We start from the raw sequence: 7363 nt of genomic DNA on the forward strand, positions 1-7363 counted from the left end.
GTTATAAAATTCCAACTTGGCGTCTACTGAATCTCGATTTGATTTGATTTTTTTTTCAAAATAGTTGATAATCAATAGCAACAATACATTCACATACAACTGGTAGATGTACACCATACTACTACTTATTACATAACTATATACTAACCTTTGATTTGATTTTTGATTAAGCTCCTGTTTTCGGCATAGCCGATCTTCTGCTTAATTTTGTTCAGTAGGCCAGCACTTGCAATCTGTGCTGGGGGTGGTAGGAAAGGGCAGTCCATCAAGCCCGGGTTAAAAAAAAAAATTTTTTTAAATCTTCCACAGATGCAACGACGTCGACGACGAGCGTCAGCCATAAGTTCCTATACAGTGTGCTATGTTAGCAAATAAAAATGCTATAGACTCTAGCACTTAACAGTGCACTGCTACGGTCAAAAAATAGGTGCTATTACAGTATTAATACAAGCAACTGCAACTCCATCAGATAGCTGCAAGCAACTGCCAGCTACAAGTATACTATACTTGTAGCTGGCAGTTGCTTGCAGCTATCTGCTGCTACGTGGAGCTGTTTACAGCTAGCTGCTGTTGGTTACTACCACTTATGAATTGCTGCTGTGGTGGTGCTGTAGCTGCTATTGCCGCTGTTTTTTGGAACTCATAAGTTATACCGTTGCTAATTGCTGCTGCTTACAGTTGGCTGCTACTGTTTTGCAGCTGGCTGTTCCTCCTATACATGGACTGTTTATCTCTGCTACAATCATAATGTACATTGTCTTACAACTGCTTGATGAATAGCTTGTTGTTACTGCTTGCAGTTGGAAACTGTATAGATTGCTGCTGCTGCTGCTGCTGCTGTTGCTGTTGCTGCTGCTGCTGTTGCTGCTGCTGCTGCTGCTGCTGCTGCTGCTGCTGCTGCTGCTGCTGCTGCTGCTGCTGCTGCTGCTGCTGCTGCTGTTGCTGCTGCTGCTGCTTGTAGCTGGCTGGCATACTAAGGCCTTTGGCTTGCAGTCGCTATTGCTTGCAGCTGCTTACAATAGTCTTGCAGCCTGCCACTGCTACTACTACTACTTGTGGCTTGCTGCTGCTTACATCTGGCTGTTTACTGGCTACTGTTGTTACAACCAGCTAGTGTTATTTGATGCTGCTTGCAGCTTTTAGTTGCTGTTTGCTGTTTCTTGTCGCTTGCTGTTTCTGATAGTGCTGTTTGCTGTTGCTACTGCTCTGCTTGATGTTGATAGTTGCTTGTAGCTTTATATCGCAGCTGCCATATACTTGTAGAGGCTCTTTCTGCTGCTGCTTTTGCAGTTTACTGCTGTTTGCAGCTTCTTGCGGTTGCATGGTTATTAAAATATGACTTACGGCTGGCTGTTGCTTGTAACTGCCATGGCTATACTACTGCTGTTGCTTGCTGTACCATTAAAATTTTCTACTGCATGCAGCCAGATGGATACTGTTTGTAGCTTACTACTATACTAGTTGCTATTGGCTGCTGGTTACTGTTGCTTGTAGCTAGGCTTAGATGTTGTGGCTGCTATTGCTCATGCTATTTCTTTCAGCTGGCCACGGCTGTTTCTTGCATGCACCTTGCTACTGTTGTGGCAGCTTGTTCTCTTGTAGTCAGCAATTTGAACATTTGAAATATAATAATTATGCATGTATAGCTTCAAATCTGTTAATACAACACTGAGATTGGGGTGTCCAAACCATGGTAGCATAATTTAAGATACAGACTTGCAAGGAAATTATTGCTATATGGCAGGATTTCAAATTGATAAAAGCTAGTATGGAGCTTGCGTTGAATAAAATTGCAACCCCAAATTGCAAATATCTAGCTTATGTAATTGCATCCATGCATGAGAGAGGTATTTTTAAAAACTATGCCGCAGCAATTTAACAGTCCTTCTATACTTATGCTGAACTTACTTTTCGCATAGTGCTAAACCTTGGGGTAAAAGGTTAATTATTAAGTTAATTTTTATATATACTGGTTTGTCTCAAGTATACAACCTACAAAAAGTTAGTACAAAGAAGATAGCTAATATATAGATTAATGTATGAAAAGAAAAGTAAAGGATGTCCACTGCCTTCAGTGAAGGCCACATGCATCTGAAGTGTACCCTCCACACACTTAATTTTTCCTATGGGGAATTTTTTGAGGGGTGACCTGGTGAAAGTGTATATGATACTAGGTGAGTAGATCCTTTTCTAAATTCACAATTGTAAAACTAAAACAATTATATTCAAGGCTGTGTTGGTTTTGTGATTAGTTTAAGCCAGATCTTTTATGGTTGGAGCACCTCATATTTTGTGCACCTCATGCATGCCAGGGGTGTAGGGAGGGGGTTCAGGAACCCCCCTCCCATGTAAAATTTAGACTTCTGAGTTTACAGCAGGACCCTAACACACCATTTAGTGTAGCAGGACAAAATGGGTAATAGAGTGTATGACACAGCACAACAAGTGATAAAGCTTGCATTCATTTCTCAGGGAAGAATTTACAGAGGTAACATGAGCCCTCCTCAAAACTTGTTAAAAAATCGATATACTCTAATAGAGCAGTCAGGTATATACTCTAATAGAGCAGTCAGGTATATACTCTAATAGAGCAGTCAGGTATATACTCTAATAGAGCAGTTAGGTATATACTCTAATAGAGCAGTCAGGTATATACTCTAATAGAGCAGTCAGGTATATACTCTAATAGAGCAGTCAGGTATATACTCTAATAGAACATGCATGTAAATTAATATCCGTATCCATATATTAAGGAATTTCATTAGTGAACATTCTAGCATTATACATGTGACCATATACTGCTATAGCTTCGGTGTGCAGTATTTAAAGATATAGAACTCCAGTAATTTATCACTGGTGTTATGCAAAATAAATCCATGCTATGCATATTTGTGGTTATAATGTTTTGATTGTAAGTCATTCCATTTGTATCAGTGGATTTATGGTTCCTCTATCAGTGAGATAACTATCACTCACAGATTACAATCTCTATGTGTTGTGCTGTCTGTTTCCATGGTAGCTTTATCTTAGTACTATAGCTTCATCCCAGGGGCATGCACCTATATTCATTATTATTAATGTACTTTTTTGCATAAAATATAGCAATTTGCTGAGTTTTGATTCATTAAAGTATTGAAAGCCTCTCAGCAGCTGGAGACTGCGCCCCCAGACCCCTGTATCTGGTAACTCAATACTGCTGTTGGAACCCCATTCAAAAAATCCTGGCTACACCCCTGCATGCACACAATTCTATTAACAAGTATGTAGCAATTTTTGACAGTCATATTATGTACCCTAGGAAATTTTTAAATATTATAGACTATCTGAACTGACCTAAGATTTTGATCTTAAATGGTTTAGTATTAAAAATTTTCCCCAACTTTAAAAACTGACTGCACACACAACCTTAAAGATATTCTCAGATTTGGCATTTTTGACAATTGCCATGTGTGTGCCATTTTAACAAGAAGTATAAGTTCACTGGTGGAGGAAGTGGTTGATGTGAGGGGGGCTGCAGTAGGGGGAATGGCAGAGGCTGTAGCAGTTTTAGTTTTCAGGATTAATTTGTAGGTACAATTTGAAACACGTCAACTAAACACCAACTTATTTAGTCCTAAGTATTTTAGAACAGGTTATTTGCAGTCAATAAAATGCAATTTTGGTAATTTTTTTAGAATTAGGCAGTTTTTAGTGTTAGGGTTAATAAGTAGCTATACAAAACAAGGTATTAAACACTTGGAATCACTTATAACAGTGGTAAGATATCAACTCTGTAGCTGAGGTCAGTGGTTTGATTCCCGCGATAGACAATTTTCATTTTTAGTCTTTACTAGTCTGCTTTTTATGATGAGTATTTGAGCATTCTATTATAGGGTTATCAGTCTCAGTAAGAAGGAGGCTATAACCTCTCCCCATACCTCTGCCTGTATGCATGATCCCACTTTTGTAGTTGTCACTCCAATTTTAATTTAGGCGCAGTCTGACTTATTTTGGGAAAAGGGAATCCCCTAGCAGCCCTGAAACAAACACTGCCTCCACAAAAAAGCACAGTGAGTTTGTGTGTAGCTAAGAGAGCAGGCACAACACTTAAACACTTTTATAATTACCACATGGCTATATAAATGTGTAAGCTATGTAGCTACACAGTAAAAACTGTTTCCTAATAATAATAATTAAAATTTCTCAACTTTCAGTAAAATTACTTAAGCATAAACTTTACTTCCAATTCCAAGAAAGAATTCATAACTTTTAAGCACTTATATTTATACAATTACTTCTTATGCACATATGTACTTTCTTAACTTAAACAAATCATCTTCCATATAATTCTTAGTGTTTTAAGTACGTAGTAATTCAGGTGTCCTACAGTCCTTCAGCACTTGTGCTGTAAAGCCTTAATAAAAAACTAATATCCATTTGGTTCACATGGGGTACTTTGAGATAATAAGTCACTCTCTAGAGTTCATTGGATACATATACATGAAATTGACAAGAGAAAACATTCTGACCGCCTGGCAGACTCCTGTAAGCGTTTGAGCGTTAATCGGATGGCTGCAGGTTCTAGGCTGCCTAGGTCCAGTGAAGGATTTTTTCTTCCTTTCTTGACCTTTTCAAACTCACTTTCTGTAACAACTTTAAACAGGCTGTAGGACCAGGTGTCCTACAGACCTTCAGCACTTGCTGTAAAGCCTTAATAAATAAAATAAATAAATAATTTGATTCTTATTCTGTAAAAGTTGAATGAATCCCACAATGTATAGTGATGTTACACTTGTTGATCAGCCAGTTTTTAAATACATTTTGCAAAGTATTGAAGTACTACAACAGGTTAGTCAGCTATAACACACGCCCAATTACATATTATGATGATATTAATTGTTAGTTAATTACATTCTATACAGCATTATATTAATTTCTAATATTAAACTGTTTAACCTAAAAAATTAGTCTTAAATTTAGAGTGACACAAATGCTCCCTGTACACTCTAATTTTAATACTTTCTTCTAAATTTAAGAAAATTTCTGCACAGGGCCACCCAGAGAATATAAGGGGCCCAGGGCGAAGAGTTAAAGTGGGGTCCCTATTATATATCATGTTTTAATTTTATGCACATGATTGATCATGCCACGTACACTCAGTATGTGAAGTATGCATGCTCATCTGGGGGGGGATGCCCTCCCAGAAAAAAAAACACAGTGCAATGAGATTGAATTTTAGGGGTATTTCAGGGACTCAATTTGTTTATATTCAAGAAGATTCATAAAGTTATAAATGTTAGCAGCTAATTACTGCAGCTATACAGCTATGTTTGTAACTAGGATGTTTGGTTTTAAACTACGAATTACTTGCTTTACCCCAGACCAGCCACCTGCACAAAATTAAATCATGCAACTTTAGGTAGCTATAATAGCCACTCTCCTAGTACATTCTGTGTATATACAGGGGCGTAGCCAGAATTTTTTTGAAGGGGGCTTCCAACAGCAGTAGTGAGTTACCAGAAGCAGGGGTCTGGGCCCAGCTGCTAAGAGACTTTTAATATTTTAATGAATCAAAATTCAGCAAATCGCTATATTTTATGCAAAAATATAGTGCACATTAGTATAATTACATAATTATAAGTGCCCCTGGGATGGAGCTAGTACTAGATAAAGCTAGTGGAAACAGACAGTACAACACATATAGAGGAATAGAGAGACACATATAGACGTCTGTAAATCCCATTGGTATAGAAACATGAATCCACGGATATACAAATGGAATGACTTACAATCAAAAACATTATAAATATGCATAAATGGGTTCATTTTGCAAGTGATGCTGGAGTTCTATATCTTCAAACACTGCACACCAAAGCTATACCAGTATAAGGTGATGTTAGAATGTATGAAAAACTCCACTAATGAATATATGGATATTTACATGGAGTACACCTGACTGCTCTATTAGAGTATTTCCTGACTGCTCTATTAGAGTATATAGATCTTTTAAACAAGTTTTCAAGGGGCCCTTGATGCGGCCCTGAATTCATATACTACTTAAAATCAGAGTTGGTCATTCTTACCCCAATGAATCTCAATTTACACTGAATATAAGAAAAAAAACTCTTAAAACTAGAACTGAAACGAATTTTCTGTGTAGGTATATGTCATGCGTAGTTTGAATATGGCATAAGAGTTGATCTTACTAAATAAAATCTATACGGTGTATATGCATATTGTATACAGTGAACCTCTCTATTATGGACATTTCAGTTGGGACACTTTTTGGCCACTTTTTGCTGAGATTTTCCTCTTTCAGAGGTAAAAAATGTATTGTCCTTATTATGGAGGTTTTTTTCTATATTGTGTCCTTAATTCAGGGAGTTTGTTAAGAGAGGTTCTACTGTATTACAATTACAGTGACTGTTATATGCTTATCAAAAACTGACACAACTTTATATTTATAAAGCGTACAAATGAAAGAAGTTTGTACTGACACAATTCTACAGAAGCCGAGGACCTGACAGAAACTTTGTTGGAGTTCACAATCCCACACCATACAGTAGGAAATACAAATTTGGTGTTGTTTCCTTCCAAGAGTGGCTCTAGGAGCTGATTTGGCACAATGTACAGGTTAATATAACTATCTTGGGTTTATGGTTACCATATACAGTTTGGCTGCCTGGCGTAATTTAAAATTGGTTTGACAAACAAATTATAAGATCAATTGTAACTTCCTTGTGGCAATGTTAAGGTTGCATCACAAAGGAACAATAGGACAGAATTATTTATATTACTGGTCACTGTAAAGTGCTAATAAAAAATAATAAAAAATAAAATGTATAGTTTTTATGTGTTGGTTGAAGGAATCCAAAAGAACCCCTAAATATTTAGCCTCACTGTTCTAATTTTAAATTATGTCCATGGAGGGAATAATCAGATAGTATAGTGGGTTTCTTTTCAAAGTGATATGTAAAACCATACATTTATCTAAGTTGTATTGTTTCTTCCAGATTTCAAGCTGTTTAAGATCTTCCTAGTGGGCATCTAAATCAGACTGAGAATCAATAAACCTGTACAGCATACAGTTATCTGCATAAAGGTGACAGGTTGATGTTAAACTGGTCAAGTAAGATAAATATATACCCTAATAGAGTGGTCACCCTAATACAACAATCAAGTGTTCATCAACTTCATTGGATCTAACTTTAAATTTCCCTGGAGGAGCACACTCCTAGAACACCTTAGATTACATGCTAGTGTGCTTCTCACACTAAATCACTGGTGTATGCCTTTCCTTTCTACATAATGCTATGTAGCTAGGCCCTGCCATCACAAAAAGTCTGGACAGTCACCAAAATTTCAGGAGCTGCCCATGGCTACC

Source organism: Dysidea avara, chromosome 13, assembly GCF_963678975.1.
Source record: "Dysidea avara chromosome 13, odDysAvar1.4, whole genome shotgun sequence".
NCBI lineage: Eukaryota > Metazoa > Porifera > Demospongiae > Dictyoceratida > Dysideidae > Dysidea > Dysidea avara.